This window comes from Gymnoscopelus braueri (assembly GCF_963280865.1).
Source record: "Gymnoscopelus braueri genome assembly, chromosome: 2".
Classification (NCBI taxonomy): Eukaryota; Metazoa; Chordata; class Actinopteri; order Myctophiformes; family Myctophidae; genus Gymnoscopelus; species Gymnoscopelus braueri.
The window spans coordinates 46,025,990-46,048,040 of NC_137604.1; positions in this window are offsets into that span (position 1 = coordinate 46,025,990).

A 22,051-nucleotide genomic window follows, 5' to 3' on the forward strand; every position below is an offset into this window, starting at 1 on the left:
CTGGCTACTAAAAAAGATTTGTCCAAAGATTTGTCTCCATAAAGCCTGTAACACAATGATGTAATGACAATCCTATATGATATCCCTTCTCCCAGTGCCTGGGTATAGCTCAGTTGGTAGAGCGCTCGCATTTGAATAGCAGTTGGGTTCGATCCTGTCACTGCCGACTCGTACTGGGACTTGACAAATGTGTGGTGATGTATAACAAGTATGATGTATAACAAGATAGGGGCCAAAACTGAGGAGAATAGTAATAATGAAGATAATTAGCTTGACTTAGTGAGCCCACAATAACAAACAAACAAACAAACAAACAAACAAACAAATAATGGTGCATTCTCCTCTCTGGAGGTCAGTTGGTATGGGTCTAACAAAAAATGTTCCCGTTCTCATTCTTTCAATGAGCAGTGGTGGAAAAAGTACTCAAATGTTTTACTTAAGTAAAAGTATCGATACTGCAATGTAGAAGTACTCTGTTACAAGTAAAAGTCCGGAATTCAAAATGTACTTGAGTAAAAGTACAAAAGCATTGGTATCAAAATGTACTTAAAGTACCAAAAGTAAAAGTACTTAAATGTTTGAAAATAGCAGATCTACAAGCTCACAACGTGTCGCATCGCGACGCGTTGTGAGCTTGTAGATCGGCTATTTTCAAATAGCCTAGGTATGAAATAGGGCTAAAGCGGTTAATGTATGTTTTACAATGTCATCATTTTTAACTGCAGTAATAGTAACTAAAGTTTTCAAATAATTGTAGTGGAGTAAAAGTACAATATTTGCCTCTGAGATGTAATGGAGCAGAAGTAAAAGTATAGACAATTGGAAATGCTCCAGTAAAGTAAAAGTACCTCAAAATTGTACTTAAGTACAGTACTTGGGTAAATGCACTTAGTTAATTTACACAACTGGTTGGCAGGGGTCTACCAAAAAACGTTTCCCATTCTCATTCTTTCAATGAGGCAGATGAACAGAAGGAGGGACTGTTGTGAGAAAGTGTTGTGAGGTTGCTGCTATTTGGGGTTGCTGGTTGTTCATGTTGTTGCTACTGGACTGTGATGATGATCCAGGGAAAGGTCTGGGTTAGGTCCCAGGTGTCTGCTCTTGTAACTCATTAGGCTGCCGTGGCATTCCTACTGAACGCACTGTAAATAGCAGCGGAATGTTTCAGGAACACATGAAAAGCTGATGACATCAGGCTAACTCAATTCCCGTTTGGCTTGAAGTCATTTGTGATGCAGGGAAGAAAAAAATAATAATAAATGTCCATGATGGGGAGAAACTTATTATTGTGCTCACAAAGGCTCCAGAGTGACAGACTGATTGAAGCATCCCACATTGAAAAATGGAAAAAAAAAGAAGAATGATATGAGAATTAAATACAAAGTGGAATGGCGCATTCAAGTTTAATGCCGATAACGGACTCACATGAAAAGACTTTGAAATATCCCTTAAACCTTTAGTAACTGCATACATTAAGTTGTGTTTTGTATTCAAAATTAATTATAATAAAAGGAGACAAACGACTATTATGCCTGGCGTTATCTCTTATCACTGGCAAACAGCTGCCAAAACGACATCCTTGAAAACGGTAACAATGTGGAATGAATGACTGGCTTTTCTCTCTGTTTTACATACAATTTGTTCCAGTGGATTTCTCATTGTGCAAAGGGCATACGGGCGACGAAGAAGAGAGGAACTTAATTGTTAAACAAGAATAAATTACACTTCCAAACTGTATGGCAGCACCTGTCCCAATTGTGCGACATGAGATGGCAATTTAAGGCAGCCAAATGTGGATTCCTTGCAACATACTGTAAATAAATTAAACATAACTTAAGCTGTGTGTGAGTGCTGTACGTGTGACATAATTTTTTTCTGTAATGTGCTATCTGAACACTGGCTGAACATCGTTTGTTTTAAGGTTATGCCCGAGCGAAGACAGCAGATGAAGAATATGCTTACACAGTATGCAATTACAGCCTTATCTTATCCAACCAAAAAGCATCACAGAAAACTGCTATGACTGCTTTTAAAATCTGTGCTGAAGATTACACACAGTGACAGAATACAGTTCCTCTCTGCCGGAGGGACGGAGCTTATTATTTTTTGTTACATAACCTTATGTTATGCAAAATTGTCAGGCCAGTCGATGTGCAGTATATTGGCATGAATAATATCTCTGCTGTCCAGCCTGAAACCGCTAACTCCAAAACGCTCAATGTTCAGGAAACGAGAAAACAAAATATAAGTTTTTCAGGAAATGAAGAAAACCTTATATTTTTAAAACAAATCAATACTGCCTCATCAAAGTTGGTATAGTGACTTTATATATTGTCAGATACTTGCATGCGTCATTATATTATCAACACTTTACCCAAATCGCGGGTAAATCAACACTTTACCCAGCGCTAGTGGAGTTAGTAGTTTCAGACAAGCAGAAATCAAGCTGAAATGGAGTAGTTGTCCAAACAATAGCTCCACTCGCTGCTGAGGGAGAGGTTTCAGCGCGACAGAAATGCTATGAACGCCTTTCTTCTTGTCACATTGCTCTCCTCATTAAACACTTCATAGATTTTAGAAATATAATTACTTGTTTTCATAACATTAGCGTCAGTGCTAAGTTTGATAAACAGGTACACTGCATAGTTTTAACAGACTACGGGGAGTGTGTTTACCTGATCCTCCTCCTAGTTCACTGCGCGGCGCGTTCTACTCATGCTGTGAAAAAGCAGCATTGGAGAGGAGAGGGGGGAGTTGTTTGTTTTTGACGGACAGTTTGAGGATCCAATGGAGTTGGGAGTTTTCGTCAGTGGCGCTTTTTAATACTTTTCATTGGTTCAAATGTTTTGATTTTTTACACAGACGTAAAGGGTGTTCAATAGCGTTGATTTATGAAAAAAAAAAAAAGAAGCTGAAAATTGAGTTAGCTGGTTCGTCCCGGACACTGACGATATGCGAAATAGCATGTCTGAAAATTCATAAAACCTGCATCCTTTTAAAGAATGGTTATCGTTCAAAAATATATCTTTCAAGATTTTTGCTGTATCTTTTTATTTTTTATCCCGTGATTTCGTAACCCTTTTTTTCACCCGATGCCAATTTTCTAAGTGATCCTGGGCGCTACACTCCCCCCAGCAGCCTAGGGAGGCCAAGGCCGAGCTCATGCCTCCTTCAATGCATGAGAGCCAACTGACCTTCTTATCACCTGACAGGGGAGAGTTTCCCCGGTAGGACGTAGCGCGTGGAAGGAACACGTTATTCCAACCAGTTCCCTTCTCCTCCATCAGGCGCCCCGGCTGACCAGGGGGAGGCAGTATAGCGACCAGGATTACTACATGATTTTGTGAGGGTATTAACTACCCTAGCCTAGGAGACACGGGGAGAACATGCAAACTCCACACAGAGTTTTTTTTTGCTGTATCTGATCGCACATTGGAGAGAGACTTGACAGAACCTAGATGTTGTGACCTTTGACCTGTGGCACGCTAGGGCCCAAACACGTTCTTTGAAGAAATTAGTTGTACCACCACAAAGTACCACCTCACCAATTTTCACCTCCGTCCACTTCTTCATGCCAGGTCTTCTACATAGCCTTCTATTGGCAAATAGTGACAAAGCCCTAAACCAGAAGTTTACGGAATGCATTGGAGTCTATGGGCGTTTGTAACTATTTGTAGTTTACGTGATAGACGCGGTTTCTGACCCCGGAATGGCGGAACTCTCTAATATAAGGCTCTGGTCCTCACTAATGCTTATTATGAGATGGCACCATTTCTGTCTACCACTCTGTCTCAGAGGAAGGCTGTGTTCAGAAACCTGCCTACCAGTGACGTCATCAGTAGGCAGGTTTGGTCATTTCAAACAATATTTCAAACTTTATTTGAAGAGAAAGGCTGTAGTTTCTATTAGCTTGGAATCCCCATCGGTGATGTCATTGGTAGGAAGGTTTCTGAACGGTCCATAACCGACCCTTGAGACTAGTAGCGACCTTAGCTATGTTTCACCCGTTTCAATTGAAACTGGCCCGCCCCCAGGTGGCCCCCGACTGACCGTCAGTCGCCAGTCCTGTTAGTAATAACCTGGGCAAAATGTGGTGCATTGGGAGGTAAAACGGAGACACTTTATTGTGAAGGGACAACCGGAAGAGGAGAGGTGTTGTTGCTGCGAAGATGTCGAGATGGCAGCGCACGGTATTGAACATGCAGTCAAAACAATTTGTATCAATATGAGTTAAATTATGCCACAGACACTTTCAAATGATGCACAAGCAAGACGTTAATCATGAATTGGACCGTGGACACATGTATATTAATGTTACCGCTTGAACTTGAAAAGCTCTATGAGGAGACTAGTGTACGAATGCTTATATGAACTTTCCCGAAGCTGTCCGAACCACAGACGCATGGACGGCACCCACCACAGATTACAGTACAACCTGTGAGTAGCCTCTTTATTGCCTTAGCAGGTCAGCTGAGCAACGTTATAAAGGATACAGCGTTGTCATATTTAATGGCAGGCTTCGTGCAGACTTTCAGTGAATTGCCAGCGATGATGTGTTTTGGTGTGCTTGCGTCTTTGCCCATTTATCTAATAACAGATAACAGAAGTGCAGGAGTAGCTTCATCCTATTCTAATAAAACTCTTGGTTTATTTGTTCATGCCAGTCTAATATCATGTGGAGTAAACAGGATTTAGATCATATTAAATCAGGGCTCATCTAAATGAATCACCTGATTATATTGAAAGAAAGTGACTCATGTACTGCAGACTGGTGTCAAGCTGACAATGGCGAAGCAATATTACTTTAGTTAATTTAATGTGAGTTCATTGTTTAAGCTGTCTTCTATCTATAGCTGTCCATGGTGGGAGTGCAAATAGCCTAATTAATTTAGTTCGAAAACGCACCATTATGGACTGCCCCTGATTGAGACACAGAGTGAGTAGACAGATATGGTGCCATATAATGAGCATTAGTGAGGACCAATTATATGAAGATGAGGCTGAAAATGGGTGAAGTTTTCTTTTAAGCTCTATTCCAAAATGCTTAATATAGCAAAGAATTATTATTATTTTAAACGTTTAAATAATTTTAGCCGATGACATGCCCCAAACAGGGACACCAGGGTGAACCTGGTGCCTCAACCCCTTTAGTATGCTGACCACATGACTGCGTTGTCCCAAGTTGAAATCTGACTCAGGACCTGTGTTGCATTTTTATCTCCCCTCTGGCTCTCTCCCTGTCTCTGTCTCTGCTTTACTGTCCAACGAAGCAGAACGGGACCTTAAAATAATTCACAACAAAACAGCAGAAATACTGTTATAATACACTGTCTTCGCTTTTCCAGCATGAGTGTCTAATGTGAGGAGATTTGTTTTAAAGTGTGAGTGCCAATACACGCATGCACAGATGCCAACATGGTTTCAAATCTCACTTTATACTCTGCTGTCACATCTTTCTCTTGGCTGTACCGTCACTATCACTGAAAACACCTGCAAAAATATCTTCTGCCTCTGCAGCGGCAAAAAAAGAAACAAAGACAACAAAATATGTGGTTTTGGGTTCAGTGTGACTGTGGCGTGTGCCTAAGCAGAGATCCAAAGCAGAGATCCAAAGCATCAACCTTGCTGTTAAAGCTGAGAGTGTACAAAACACTGTAAAATCATGAGTGTTCATTTAACTCTGAGAGTGTACAAATGGAACCAGATAGTTCCATAATACACTCTCAGGATTAAATGAACTCTCAGGATTTTACAGTGCATGTGCAAAATTGTGACAGCTTCGCTGCCACCACAACCACTCACTGTTGTGAAATGATTTCAGTCAAGAGTGAGACCTGCACTAGAGGCCATCTGGGAATCGGAAGGTCATCGGTTTGACCCCCCGTTCTGGCCAGTCTATGTGTGGAAGTGTCCCTGAGCAAGACACCATCCCTGCTATACTGTAACTGCACCCCGGACACTGTACTAATAGTGGCCACTGCTTCTAATAGTTAGGATGGGTAAATGCAGAGGAGGGATTTCACATACAGTATGTGATAATACAGATATTATCTTAAACAGACAAATAAGAACAACAAAAAGAACATCAACAACAACGACTGAAAGACCTGCCGGGGACAAACCTCCACATATGACGCAAAAAATAAGAAAAAGAAAGTGTTAATTTATCTCTCAGAGGGTAAAAATGTACATTCATGGGACCTTTTCTTTTCTTTTCTTTAGGTGTGACTTGAGCAGAGGGGCTTTCCTACGCAGGGCCCCAGCGCATTTCTTATCAGCTCTGAGAGAGCTGACCTTCAGACATTATCTAAAGCCCCCCCGCTCTCCTCTCATCAAACGAAAGAGAGAGGAAAGATAAGGGATGACTGTACCGTGATAGAAGGCCCACCATGGCCAAGTCCTCCCTCACACACCCAGCAGACAGACTGACTGGATCTGTTCTTGGAGAGAGAGAGATTTACTGCATCTGGGGTAATCACAGGAATACGGCCGGGAGGCCATCGTTCATGGCGCCACATCAAAAAGGGAGACGTGACCTTGAGGTCAAACGGAGAGGAGGCGGAAGATAGCACTCGTAGTGTTGTCAGACAAGCTCACACACTCTGACAGACGGACAATGTGTCACAGGAACACACGCACACACGCGCACACACACACACACACACACACACACACACACACACACACACACACACACACACACACACACACACACACACACACACACACACACACACACACACACATAGCTGCCAAGATGGAGAGAAAACAGATTGTCTGTTTTTTGAGAACAGGAAACATCGATGCAAAACGAACAAACAAACAATATCTTTGTTTTGTAACAGAGAAAAGTGTCATGATTGCATCTATTTGAGCTGCATTCACACTTTAGTCATTCCCTGCTGGGCTGAATGGCCTGAAGGGGGAATGAATTTAACAAACATAACCAACAGTATGTGTACAGTAAGAACATCAGACCGTGTTTTCTGAAGGCAGAGACTTTGGATTACCGCAGCAGCACAGACTGACACCACAAGCTCTAATTATAAAAAAGAGTTTGCAGAGTGGATATTTTGGCTATCGGGGGCAAACGTGGCATCCTTCCCGTTCCCTGTCTGCTACCCTTTCCCCTTTCCTGCTGGAGTGCAGATGCAATTAAAAAATCAGGAACAAAGCCTGCGTTTGTTTCTGCTCATTGTGTCCATATGGGGACACCTGGAGCTGTCTGGCAGAGAGGCTTTTTTTGGGGAGATGCTTCTCTGCCTGTGTGTTAATTAATTAATTAACCTGGAGGTGACTGAGCATTGAGGCTGTTTAGAATTTCACTCAGCTGGGAAATGTGAGCAGAGCAGAGCGACACCTCTCTCTCCGACTGAGCAAACGGGAGTCACTTTTTAACCGGCCGAGTACGTCGCACATTCAGCACAAGGAATTTGACTTGGTCGATTAGCTCACATCCTCCTATAATTCTACAAACCTCTGAGTGAGACCAAAATGTGGTGAGGCCAAAATTGGTTCTGCCCGGTTCTCCTCAGTGGCTGGAGCAATTGATCTGAAATTGCCACACAGCCATTGACCATTACCATGTGCACGGAACTGCGAAGCCCGTATTTTTTTCGATTTCACCAAATCTCGTAAAATATAACCATGTCGCCATGGTTACAGGGCTGCCCAGCTATGGGACGAACTGCCTCCCGCGTTGCCAGATCATGTGCGCATATCCCCCCCACGGATGCGTCGACCGGGTATGGACTAGTAACCATAATGGTCAGAACAGAGCAAAATTACAGACGAGCTCAAAGTGGCAAAAGCAGTCCCCTGCAGAGCACCATCACATTCTCAAAACATAACAGAGAATGCATAGTTATTCAGTTAATATTATAACAGACATGCTGTGATGTCCATTATACAGAATTTCCCTGGCTATTATTTGTAATACTGTAAAACAAAAAAAAACACTGTTATCTGTAAAGATGAAAAGGGGGGGGGGGGGGGACAAAAAAGGAAAAAAAAGAGAAAACTAGAAAAAGTTCCAAGTCTCCGCCAGGTCAGGTAGGTTATTTTGGCCTCCTGGTGGCGCTATAATAGGCCAATGTGAAAAGGGTGCCATTTATTCCTAGGCCGTGCATGGCAATCGGACACTGCATGCATGATTTGAAGCATTTTGTTCTAAAAATGTGTTTTGCTAAATTTGACCTGCTGGTGGCGCTATAACAGGCCAATGTTTAAAGGGTGGCATTTGTTCCTCAACGTAGTGCAAATGTGCATTCAAAGTTTCACCACAATCGGACGCTGCGTTCATGATTTGCGGCATTTTGTTCAAAACGGGCCACTTCTGCAAACATGACATGTCAATGTTAGCCAATCAAGATGGAATATGAAAAATCAAACAGATCCGTCTTGATCACGTGACTCTAGAGATCATGTCTACCGATTTGCGTGAAATTTCGATACAATTTTAGGGCTTAATATAAAAAAAAAGTTTTACATAAGTCTGCCTCCTGGTGGCGCTATAAAAAGAAAATGTGAAAAATGCAGGGCAAAGGTTTTTCCTTGGCCTCTAGAGAGTGTGCATACAAAGTTTTACACCGATTGGTGCAGTTATAGGTAAAAACACGAATCGGCCTGTTACAGCGCCACCATGAGGCTGATTTGAACATTTTCAAATGGCATTTCTTCCTCGGCCTAATGGGAATGTGTGTGCAAAATTTCACAGAAATTGCATGCTGTGTTCATGATTTGAGGCATTTTGTTTGAAACGGAGTACTCCTGCAAACTTTGAAAGCCAATCAGGATGGAATATGAAGAATCTGAAATGAGACGTTTCTTTTAATGACTATAGAGATACTGTGTACCGATTTGTGGGATTTTTGGCCAAAATCTGTAGGAGTACTGTCCAAAAATGTGTTTAGCACAAATCGGCCTCCTGGTGGCGCTATAAAAGGCCCATGTGAAAAATTTGGAGCAGAGGTTCTGCTCTGGCATCCAGGGAGTGTGTGTGCACAGTTTCGCTGTGATCGAGCCAACGGTGCCAGAGATTAGCTGTACACAAAATGACAGAATGACGGACGGACGGACACACGGACACACGGACACACGGACGGACGGACAGGGGCGAAAACATACTCTCTCGCCATGCCTTTCGGCCTGGCGGAGACAATAAAACAACTGTATGTCTTTCTAGAACTACCTAACCCCATAAGACTTGACTATTATTTTCACCCCCTTGGCTCGGGAACGATGAGTGGATTATATGGAGGGCTGAGTGGGGACCTGGGCAGAGAGGCATAGTCCCGCTGATTTATACCCAAGTGTGTCATTTGTAGAGATGCTTCATATAGGGGTGGGTGAGTCATACACACCACAATTTGTTTGTCCTGCTTGATACCAAGAGAGCCCTACAGAAAGATTTATCAGTTGTGCAGTGCTGAGTGCAGGGTTAGAGAAGTTGGGAGAACAACATGCGTACAAGTGTGTAATGTGTTGTAACCCACCCCCCCCCCCCCCCCCCACTTTCCGGAAATCTCATTTGCATTTGATTTCAGGAATTGGTCTGGTCTACAGACCTGTATGGGCAATTTGGGAGCTGGGCGGGATTAGTACCGTTGACTGACAACCCCTTCAGCCATTCAGCAGTTCGTTCCCCTTCAGCCAATCAGCAGTTTGTTTTCCCCACCACCAGCCAACGGGACTTTTGAAAAGGCCATGCCGAAAATAGGTTGCTTTATTCGGATACATGCGTGTCACTGCCCGGTTCTCTGATTTTTAAAAAAAAAATAGGCTCTGTCATGATTAATTGACCACATATATGAAGTTAAACAACTAAATTCTATCCAAACGATATCTTAAAAGTAAATTCCGTGCCTCAAAAAAAGAAGTTTGAGAGCGTTTTCAAGTTTAAAACCGAAACCAAAAACAGTGGAGAGAAAACAATGGCTGCCGTTCCATTTTGGTCGGCTGCACTCGGTTCCATTCGGTTTCACTCGAACTCGCCACTGATTGGCCAACCTTTGCTGTAGGGCCTGTAGGCCAGACTCACCACTGAAATCAAATACAAATGAGATTTCCGGAGGGAGGGGTTTACCAGGCTACGTGCTTATAGCCTCCTGATGGCATTTCTGTAGCAAAATGTGCCAAATAATGAATGTGGCGTATTATAGCTGACGATGGGATTGTCACCAATCGTCCAGACAGTAGACTTTGCATCCTGTCTGAACACCCCGTCTTGTTACTGACAGCAATTTTCACACGAAACAATAGCACTATCAGTGTGTGCACACTGCACACATCCCCAGCACAGAACAATAACCCCTATGTGAATGAGACTGTTAATGATTGTCTTGCAAGGTTAACCCTCCCAGGACTATATCTATTGTGTAACACATGGAAACAATGGACAGTGTGTGAAAAAGAGATAATAAGTGGTACATCTGACATTCATTTTTCCAGACTGTGAACAAACAGCCTCGACTCCACAGTGGAGTTTTCCTGTTGAAAGTGCCTGAAAAGTGCCCTGTGATATTTATCATAATTCCCCTGGCGAGGAGCAGAAAGAAACCCTCGGCAAACGGCAAACGGCTGGCACCTTGTCCCCACGAAGGGGAATCGCATTTCTCAGAAACAGGAAGAAAACAATTTGAACACTGGCACGGGTGGACTCGAGGTGTAAAAAAAAAAAAGAACAAACTCCCATAATGGGTATACTTCCCTCAACAGTTTTTTACTGCCAAGACAACCACGATGCAACCACTATTCAAAACAAAGAAAGACATCGGTTGTGTATGGTTGGTTGCTATGTGATAAATCAATGCAGGGGAAAAGGAAGGGGCCAAAAGCTGACATCCTCATGAGGTAATATTCACCTGACTATACAAGGTTCACGGACTCTACTGGCTTTCAGATATGGAAGAGGTAAACATCTAAAAGCAGCTGTGTCAGAGAGCATTAATGCTGCAAGTGCTTGAGAGAAAAAGACACAATGCTCAAAAAAACAGAGGAAGAGAAGTTAAAGGACCATTATGCTTAATTTATGGGGGCGGCGGCCGTAGCTGAGTGGGTAGACCACCCGGGGAAACAGAAGGTTGTGCCGCGGCCCCCGCGGCTTCTGTTCCGATGTGTCCCTGAGCAAGTCACTTAACCCCTAACCGCTCCCCGAGCACTGTACTAATAGCGTTAGAGGATGGGTAAATGCAGAGGACAAATTGCACATAATGTGTGCAAATATACAGTGAGAACAAATACCCCAAAGGAGTGCATGGGGACCAAATTATTATAATTATATTATACTCTATTGCAGGGGTCTTCAACGTTTTCAGCCCAAGGACCCCCTCTCTGAGAGAGAGATGAAGCAGGGACCCCCACTATATATTGCATACAATTGTGTTGCAGATTAAAGCTTTTCATAGATGTTGGACTCATGTTAATGTGTATTTTCAGACATTTAACCACTTAAACCGTCAATACTTAGTAAACTTTCACTCTGTACTTAGTCTGCTCTTTTCCCCCCTCTCTTTAACGAAAATAGCAGATCTAGTTGTGAGCTTGTAGATCGGCTATTTTCGGTTAAAGTTGTCCTTAGAATAGGGATGCTAGGGTTCAAGTGTTAATGTAAAAAACTGAGTTCCTATTACACAATGATTTGGTGGACCCCCTGTAGTCCCGGACCCCCTGTTGAAGACCCCTGCTCTATTGCATGACGCGCATCTCTGGTCGGTAGGCAACGCCATCACCATACTACAGTGGAGTATTAATTACAGTTGAGGGGGGACAGTCTTTTCTTTCCATCGTTTGAAAGAGTCCAATCAGACACAGAGCTAACAAGTCTAGGCAGCCAATCTATCCAGTTAAACAACGTAAAACTCGTCTAAACCAAGACTTAAGGATAAGGATAATTCCTTTTAACAGGACGTTCATGAAAGTCCTTGCGGGCTTGTTTCCAATGAGGGCCTGTGAGCAATTAGGGGTTAAGAGTCTTGCTCAGGGACAAATTTCATTTCATCGACACATATGCTGGCGTGGCCTGGAATCGTACCTGGGGCAACCAGGGCCTCTGGCTCCCTAGGCAGGCTCACTAACCACTCAGCTATCCCAAACTTTTCAGGCCATGACCAACCAAAAGAATCATATTTGAACTGGGGGACCCCCCACCCTGACAAGCACTTGGAATTGTAGGCATTACATTTAGTTTGACTCGGTTCCACAGATAAATATTGTGAAAATAGCCGAACTACAATCTCACAATGCGAGGCGTTTGTAGATCGGCTATTTTCAAAATGTTTACCTTTTTCTTACGTAATATTTGACAATTTGGCCATTCTGGTATTAAAAAGGTCTTAAAAGTCCTTAAATTGTCACTTTAGAAATGAGCAGGTATACCCTGAAAACCCTTATACTGTACTGTATGTTGACCCATGGGGGTCCCAACCCCCAGCTTGTGAACCACTGGTCTAAACACAATTTTACGTAGACTGGTGGAGCTGGGTATCCCGTACCGAGAGTGAGTTCTTGAGATGAATCGATGCTCACACAATGCAACGGGGAAAGTGTTATGTGAGATTTTGAACATGTCTTCCTACGTTAAATATTGCTGTGGCGAGGTTGCTCTTTAATCACGGGTGTAACTGCAGGAGTACCCCCCCCCCCCCCGCTGCTACATTCACCTTTACACTGCTGTCATCATTAATATTTCATTAGTATTTCAACATACTACTCACACACGTTCTCGATGGGAAAAAATATTGACCTAGTTTTACATGCTGGCCAACACGTGTGGCCACAGCTACAGTAATTTGACCGAATGTACAGTACAACACTATACATAAGTCATGAGGGTCTGATCTATAGCCTTGCATAGCACTGAAGATGACAAATTAAACTTATTTTTTTTACTTTGCACATTTGTGCACCTGGTACCTTTGGCTCCAACATGCTGACTTATTAAAATAAATGATTTCTCCCCCTCTCTTTTTTGGGGCATGTTTGCCGTTATTGCAGAAGAGAGATGTTTAACCAAATCAAAACACAGTGTGTTGAACACAGAATTCTAACTGTATACAGTAGGTGGCTCATGAATTTGCTTTGAAATTTGGAACTCAGTGGTGTAAAGTAACTAAGTACATTTACTCAAATACTGTACTTAAGTATAATTTCGAGGTATTTTTACTATATTGGAGTACTTCCAATTTTCAGTACTTTCACTTCTACTCCTCTACATCTCGGATCCAAATATTGTACTTTTACTCAACTACAATTTGAAAACTTGAGTTACTAGTTACTTTGTAGAATTTGATTATTATTACAAAACATACATTAACCACTTCAACCCTATATACATTTCGGCCATTTGAAAATAACCAATCTACAAGCTCACGATGCGATCTGCTATTTTCCAAAGATTTTTATACATTTGAAAACTTGAAATGGGCCATTCTGCATAATGAGTACTTTTACTTTTGGTACTTTAAGTATATTGTGATGCCAATACTTTTGTACTTTTACTCAAGTACATTTTGAATACGGGAATTCTACTTGTAACAGAGTATTTCTATTTTGCAGTATCGATACTTTTACGTAAGTCAAAAATGTGAGTACCTTTTTCCACCACTGGTGGAACTTATGGACTCGGGTAATCGTAACCCAAATAACTTATCCTAACCAAGAAATTATGTCTAACCTTAAAAGATTGTTGTAACAGAATTCTTTTTTACATACTTTAAATAATGAATACAAGTCAAATGCCATAGTTTTTTGTAGGTTATCATAAGAAAGGTTGTGCATTTCATAGTATATCCTAAGAACCGCCATGGGTATATATGATGTGATGACGGAAGCACACATTTTGTTGTTTTGTTTGTTGCTCAAATCAAAATCTTTTCAGAGAGTGGAATGTATGAGACAATAATTATGTGTATTTAACATTCATGGTTTATTAATATGTGGAGCTGATGAGGGTGAGTTCAGGCTTTAGTGAAGAGAAACGTCTGTGCCAAGGTGAACTTTCACTACAGAGAGCTGACACCCACAGGCAAAAAAAATTAAAATAAACTACTGAATTTCACTTTATGATTCATTATTAAGCATAACCAATTTGTTTTTCTAATGCTCTAAGCAGCATATTTTATATTCTAGCTCTTTTCCTGTGAATTAATTTGTAGCTGAAACCTTTATTTATTTTTTCATCCACACAACCCCAAATGACCTATAGATAATTTAACCCGTTAAAACCGGGAACGCATCTGTGTAACCACTTAAACCATTATTTTATACTTTGGCTTTTCAAAAACAGCAGATATACAAGCTCATAGCGCGGCACCGAGTGCCGGGCTATGAGCTTGATCTGCTATTTTTGAAAAACCGTGACAATTTGTGCAAATCTTTCAATATATATCTTTTTAAAGCAAACATTTTCTTACTCAAATCTTTGCTTCTGGGGGTCCCTGGAACACAATATTTTCGGTGGCCAAATGCATATCATTTTGGGGGTCCTTGACATGAAAAAGTTTGAGAACCACTGATATAGTAACATAAGTATTTCAGAAAACTGTTAGGATTTAGAAGACATTTTGTAGAATCGGAACCTCAGGCCTTAATGGGTTAAATAATGAACAACATGGAGCAAACATAAAAACACAAGAAAGACTTTTGTTTCTCGTGTCTTTCGACCCATTACGGAAATGGCACCAGTGGCAACAGTAGTATAGAGTAGCCTATATAGTGTATAATAAGAAACGAGGCCTGCCACGATGTTGGAAGAACACCATTTCTAGTCTAATACAATCCTAAAGGTCGCAGCAAGCACAAATAATACTGTGTATGTGAGAAAGAATAAAATGAAGGAAAGGAGAGAAAAGTTGCTGACACGATTCAGCCGAGTGGCTGTCGTCAGGGTAATACTGTATTTGATTTATGTTGAGAAATTGTAAAAAAAAAAGAAAAGAAAATCGAGCTGGCGAAACAAACTGACTTTTGTGTCCATTAAGAATTTAACAAAGTTTTAAAAGTTGATCTTTTCCGTGATAACAAATGTATAACCAGTGGAGGTCCATGAAGGGGGGGATTAATGATACAATATCTGTCTTTTCTGGTTTGGAAAAAGTTATTAATCAGTGTCTGATGAATGATTTACTCTGTTCAGGAATAGGTTTCCACAGCATGGCTATGAATCTAATTCAATTAATAATGAATCAAGTCAAATACAGTAGCTTTTTGCCCGTGGGTGTCAGCTTAAAAGTTCACCTTGGTACAGCTGCTTCCGTGACCACTCAAATGTCTTTCCAAATGTACGTGCTTCACATTCACCCATTCACAAACACCATTACAGCAAATATCATTAAAGAACATTAAACACCGTTACGGTAACACCGTTACACATTCCATGATTATGTGGCACACATTCACACACCGACAGCCGCAGCGGAGGCAACCATGCATGGCACCAAACCTGATCATCAGGAGCAGCTAGGAGTTCTTGCTCAAGGACACTTCGACACGAGCTGGGTATTGAACAGTGAACCTGGCACGCACGCACGCACGCACGCACACATGCACTCTCGTACATGAAATTGTGCATATAATTTTCTGTGTGTCAATAAAGAAATCAATCATTCAGTTATTGGCCTAATTGGTTGATTGGCCTTCACCCATGCTGTAAATGTTTCCGACAATCATAAAACGTCCCACACTTACATACCTCTGGAGTCCTTATCCAGAAAATCTATTCTTCCTTCTTATAGTAGTGTCATTCAGAGAAATGTATAAATCATCCTCTTCACTTAAACAGACAATCAGCACTCAGCTGTAAATGCAAACCAACCATGACTCAAAATGGGAAAATGTTTGCTAAACTATATTAACAACTCTCTCATCTTCCTTGCTAAATCTATTGTTTAAAATTACGCTGTGATGAAGGAGCAACTGCTTCTTGAAGGTAATGGGAGCCGACACTCTGATTGGCTTTATTAATGTAACGCCCAAAACACACCCATGCCTAGAGTCTAAATACTTTCCTTTGCGCTGTGCGGCGACCTTTAGAGCCCATGGGTAAGTGCCGTCTAACTCGCAATATTGAAGGGGAAACGGCCCCCGCTGCAATTTGCGCCCTAGCGTTTGTGCCCTGCACCATAGATCGTCTAAATAGGGCCTTATAAGAGTCAAATTAAATCTAAGCATTTGGCTGTGTGCAGTTCATCACCTCCGTTGGCTGTAGAGTAGCTGCTGCTTCATCTGAGGCCCAGATGGTTTATCTGTAAGCTCAGCTCAGGTCACGAAGAACCCAGATGGTCTCGCATCAGCGAGTATAGCGGCATCCTCACCCCACACGCACTCACCCCCAACAAGATCATTATCAAGGATGACCGCTGTGAGAAATGTCACCTATACTACCCCTGGTGGGGCGCGGCTCTCCATTTCTTTCACAGCAGGAGCACTCTCAGATTTCTGTTACCTGTGTGGATATTAAATTGATGGATAGCTATGTGTCTTGTCAAAATGGCAAAAACTACACACTGCAAAACGACACATGATCTATCTATCTACTGTAGCTATCTTATCGATCGAAATCTGAACATGCCAGGCAAGCTTTGCGTCATTTCTTCTTATATATGTTTGGGTGTGTAAAAATAGGTTAATGGTGAACAAAACCTCAATGCTAAATACTACATTGTATAAAACAATGATCAATGATTCACTAGTCAGACTCTTCCTCACAGGTTCAAGTTCAAGGTGCTTGATTGTCACATGCTCATCACATACAATTCAACTGCTTTTGAATGAGATAAGATACAAACAGTCAAATTCAAATCAGAGTCAGACTCCATTGTCAGTCATGAGTTATAACTATAAATGCTGCTCACATAATAAATCTTGAATGCAGGCCTTTAAAAAATGTGGAATCTAGGCAATCATAAATTGACACTTGAGATTTATGTAAGTCACAATTGAACAGTGGGAGAGCATTAAATGTGACTTTGCGCAGAGAAAAGGAAAAAGAAACTCTCTTATATATATAATTATACACCAGCCAGTCACGGCGTGAATAGTGAATACAACTTTAAATCCAACAATGCACTGCATTTAATGCTTTGTTAAACCACGAGGCCACTGTTGAATGTCAGACCTGCAGAGCCAGGGCAGTGCATCCTGACCCACAGCCAGCCACTCTAGGGGGGGGGGGGGGCAGGCCTGAGCCTCAATGGCTGCCTTTCTCTTTAAAAAACCCACCGCACACAATTTGGCTCTGTCTCCATTTGGCCCCTGCCTCTGACCATCCAACCAGCCATCCTTTCCATTCAGTAGCAAAGAGCATTCATTTAGGAGGTGTAATACAGTTGACCTGAATGGGATCAAATTGAGCTCCTCCAGAATTAACTCTGGCACTGTGGTTCTTTTGCGGGGCAGGGGGGTGGTGGGGGTGTGGGGGTGTGGGAGCCTGTGGGGCTGAAAGAAATAATGTCTGACAGAGTGCAATTTTCTGCAGAGGAAAAGAGCCGATGACACAAAAATGTTAATGTTCCCCCCTAAAAAAAAACACCGCGTGTCAAAACTTCACTTTACCAAATTCAGGTGAAAAATAGATCTTCGCAATTTGTGAAAATGGGGGACCTGCTATTAGATAACTGTTTTGGGATGCCATATGCATTTTGAGGCCGTTCTTTAGACATAGAAAAAAAAGTTTTATGTCAATATAATGTGACTGACCTCCCTGAATATTAGGAGGACGGAAATGTATGCTGTTAGAAGGCAATGGCTATTCTCTTTGTGAATAGTAAAACAGGTCACATATAGAGTACCGAAGTCCTTCCTGACATCAAACCATGCATCCCCGTCATGAAGATGTTTTTCCCATTCAAAAACTACAATGTGTAAGTACATGGTGCTTCAGAATAATGGAACAATGTACTGGTGTACAGGTTGCAGGTAAATGATGCTACCGATGCTTTTGCTCAAAACCCCTCTACGAGCAATCATCTGCATTTGGTGGTTGGTGGTTCTCCTGCACAGTAAAGAAAATGATACTTCATTGTGGCTTTCTGTTACCTCGCATGTGTTTCAAATGTACCCAGAGAGTGGTCTTTGCCGATGATAATGGTCCAATGGTCCAATTAATGGTCCATTTATGCATATTGCATGTCTCTGCTAAATACTACTGCCCGTATTAGAGAGACCAATCATAGGACGAGGGGAAAGGTTGCGGGAAATGCGGGTTGCCTGCACAGGTAAAAACACTCCCATTAAAATGGTTGTAATGCTGTCATAATGGGGAGAGAGATTGAGAGAGAGAGAGAGAGAGAGAGAGAGAGAGAGAGAGAGAGAGAGAGAGAGAGAGAGAGAGAGAGAGAGAGAGAGAGAGAGAGAGAGAGAGACAGAGACAGAGACAGACACACTATTATCCTTGACATCAAGGTCATAGAGACAGTTAGGTGACTTGATGGGCAAGCTGACCTTCTGAATCCTACTTTGTATTGCCGGGTTGTAATTGCTTCAGGAAAAGCTGCAAAGCTCCTTGGAGCGCCACAATAACCGTTTCTCTGATTTATATGAAATAGAGAATTATCCCCTGTGCCAGCGAATGTGTGGCCATTAATTGACAAATGAAGGAAGATGTGGCTGAATTTGGCAGACTTGCTTTAAATCATGATACTTAAACTTGGACTACGGTGAAGCTTAAAAAAGCTCACCAGGATAAACATCTCAAAAGCACAAACTACAAAAAAGAAGAAAGGGTTTATGATATCTCAGTTCCAGATTATCCCATTAAGACCAGGAACGCATCTGTGTGTCATTTTTTGATTTCTTTAGCTATTCAAAAATAGCAGCGCTATGAGCTTGTAGATCAGCTATTTTTGAAAAATCGTGAATATGTGTGCAAATCTTCGAATATATATTTTGGTTAAGCGAACATTTTTAACTCATGTTACTACTTCTGGGGGTCCCCGGCAACTAAATATTTTGAGATGGGGGTCCGCGGCCAAATACATATCATTTTGGGTGGTCTTTGACATGAACAAGTTTGAGAACCACTGATATTACAGCAACATTCGTTTTTTCCACACAAAAAAAATAGGATTTAAAAGATATTTGTAGAATCCCCAGAAGATTTGAGTAACAAATGATCGCTTTAAAAATATATATTCAAAGATTTGCACATAATTTCATTTTTTTCCCCCAAAAATAGCAGATATACAAGCTCATAGCGCGGCACTCAGTGCCGCGTTATGAGCTTGTATATCTGCTATTTCTGAATAGCCAAAGAAATCTAAAAATGACACACAGATCCGTTCTCCGGTCTTAATGGATTAAGATCGGTGTCCATTTCTGTTCAGCTCTGTGATTAAAGCCCCTCTCACACGAGGTATAAGTAGGTGCTTTAATGTGCACCAGCTCTGTCCTTATCAGGGCTAACATGACATGAGAGGGAGTTGTGAGGTGAGACAGAATGTGCCAGTGTGGAATCCATTTAGAAATCACACTCAGATGTTCAGGGTTGACATGAAAAATCGATGCAAAATGCCAGCTGGACAATATGTTGCAGCAGTCAAATAGGTGTGCTCCCCTGTCTAGTTTATTGTTTTCATCATGCATTTATGTTGTGGGGGGCTAAAATGTGTTTGTAAATGAATGACTGATAGAATGACTTAATCTATTGTCTTGGACTCCTTACCCTGTTATAAAACGATTTAACTGCAAAAGAATCAAGAATCAAGAGTGAACTAGAAAAAGTGCTCCTCGGAGCACAGGTCTCCACCAGGTCAGGTAGGTTATTGTGGGTCAGCAATGTTCGGAATTTGCCAATCAGGACGGAATATGAAAAATCGGACAGAACCATCTTGATCACTTGACTAACTATAGAGATAATGGGTCCCGATTTGCATGATGATTGGACAACATTTGTAGGAGTAATACAAAAAAGAAAAGTGTTGAAAAAATCGGCCTCCTGGTGGCGCTATAATAGGGCAATGTTAAAGGGTGGCATTTGTTCTTTAACTTAGTGCGAATGTGCTTGCAAAGTGTCACCTCAATCGGACGCTGCGTTCATGATTTGTGGAACTCTTTCAGTGCCAAGAGTATTTTCATAAAGTACTCCCCCAGTGCCAGCAATTTGCTTTTTTTTTGTTTTGTTTTTTTTGTAATTTTTCATTCAAATAAATGATCTGATTGGGTTTTTAAACCCATAATACAGTTCTACCAGTAGAGAGCAACAAATCGACACATTGATGACCTCGCTGGCTCACTCACCCCCTCCCAAACAGGCTCACGTCACATCCGGTCATAACCGGATGTTGACATTTTTGACAATCGTTGATCGGGCTAAATTACGATGTGATACACGACTACGATGACTGATCGTCACCCAGACCAAAGAGAGTAGACGTGGACCTCTCCGTTTGTTTTTTATACCGTGTGAAAAACCGTGACTTTCCCTATGCTGGCCAAAAATGATCGCGGGAAAAAAATTTGAACCGGAAACGGAATCTGCGTCATGAAACCGGAACCCAATGAGTCTGAAGGAGTCAGGAAGCGAAAGTGATCATGAAAAATAAACAGTATAGCGCGACCACAGTCAAAAGTAAAAACTCGGGATTTCTCGTGCTGGCACGGAGGGTACTCGGGAAAAACTCGTGATATCTCGGGGCGTGGCACTGAGAGAGTTAATATCCAAAAATGTGTTTTACATAAGTCGGCCTCCTGGTGGCGGTATAAAAGGCAAATGTGAAAAATGCAGGGCAGATGTTTTTCCTTGGCCTCTAGGGAGTGTGCGTGCAAAGTTTCACGCAGATCGGTGCAGTTATAGTTAAAAACACAAATCAGCCTTTTATAGCGCCACCATGAGGCTGATTTGAAAAATGTCAAGTGGCATTTCTTCCTCGGCCTAGTGGGAATGTGTTTGTGAAATTTCACGGAAATCGCAAGCTGCGTTCATGATTTGAGGCATTTTGTTCTAAACAGACCAATCCTGCACATTTTGGAAGCCAACCTTAGCCAATGAGGATGGAATATGGGAAATCGGACAGATCCGTGTTGATCACATGACTACAGAGATACTGTGTACCGATTTGCATGACGTTTGGATAAAATCTGTAGGAGTAATATTAAAAAAATGGTTTTGCACAAATCGGCCTCCAGGTGGCGCTATAACCGGCCCATGTGAAAAATTTGAGACAGAGGTTCTGAATTGGCATCCAGGGAGTGTGTGTGGACAGTTTCGCAGCGACCGGGCCAACGGTGCCGGAGATTAGGTGGTAACACACGGACAGGACACACGGACGGACGGACGGACGGACAGGGGGTAAAACATACTCTCTCGCCATGCCTTTCGGCCTGGCGGAGACAACCAGGAGAAACTCTGACTGCGTCATCCAAAAGTCCATCAGATGCAACACAACTCGCCTGTGGGCAAATCGTACTCTGTGAAGGCATACCATCCAGCCGTTGAGATTGAGGTAGAACAACATTATTCACAACCATTTCTTTGCCTATATGTAGCCAGTGGCGTAACGCAGAATCGCGGGGCCTCCCCGCGGGAGTTTCACGTGAGGCCCACGTGAGGCCCACGTGCGTGCACAACCTGCGCACGAAACATTTAGGGTCTAATTCGGGTCTAATTCGGTCTAATTCGGGTCTAATTCGGGTCTAATTCGGGTCTATTTGACCAATATAAATCAACTTTTTTCATTTTTTTTGCTGTAAAAATATTTGTATCAGCGCAGGCGGGGCCCCGCCTGCTGGTGGCCCCCCCGCACCGCAGCACTTGCTGCCCCTCCGTTACGCCACTGTATGTAGCTGTATGACAGCTGATCTTTAGGCCGTTCTCTCAGTTGTGTCAGTCAGCATGTCTGGCATTTAGCTATGTTATCGCGCTGCGTTGTGAGCTTGTAGATCGGATATTTTCACTATCTCTTAAACTTTTATCAAATGCATTTATGGAAAGTATTCGATTTTTTGGTTTTATTTGTCAAATAAAAAGTTTTTTTTAGTTTTTAAGGTAATAAAATCAAGTCTAAAGTTCGGCAAAACCCACCCACTTGCATTGAGAGTTATTTCTTCTGACACCAGC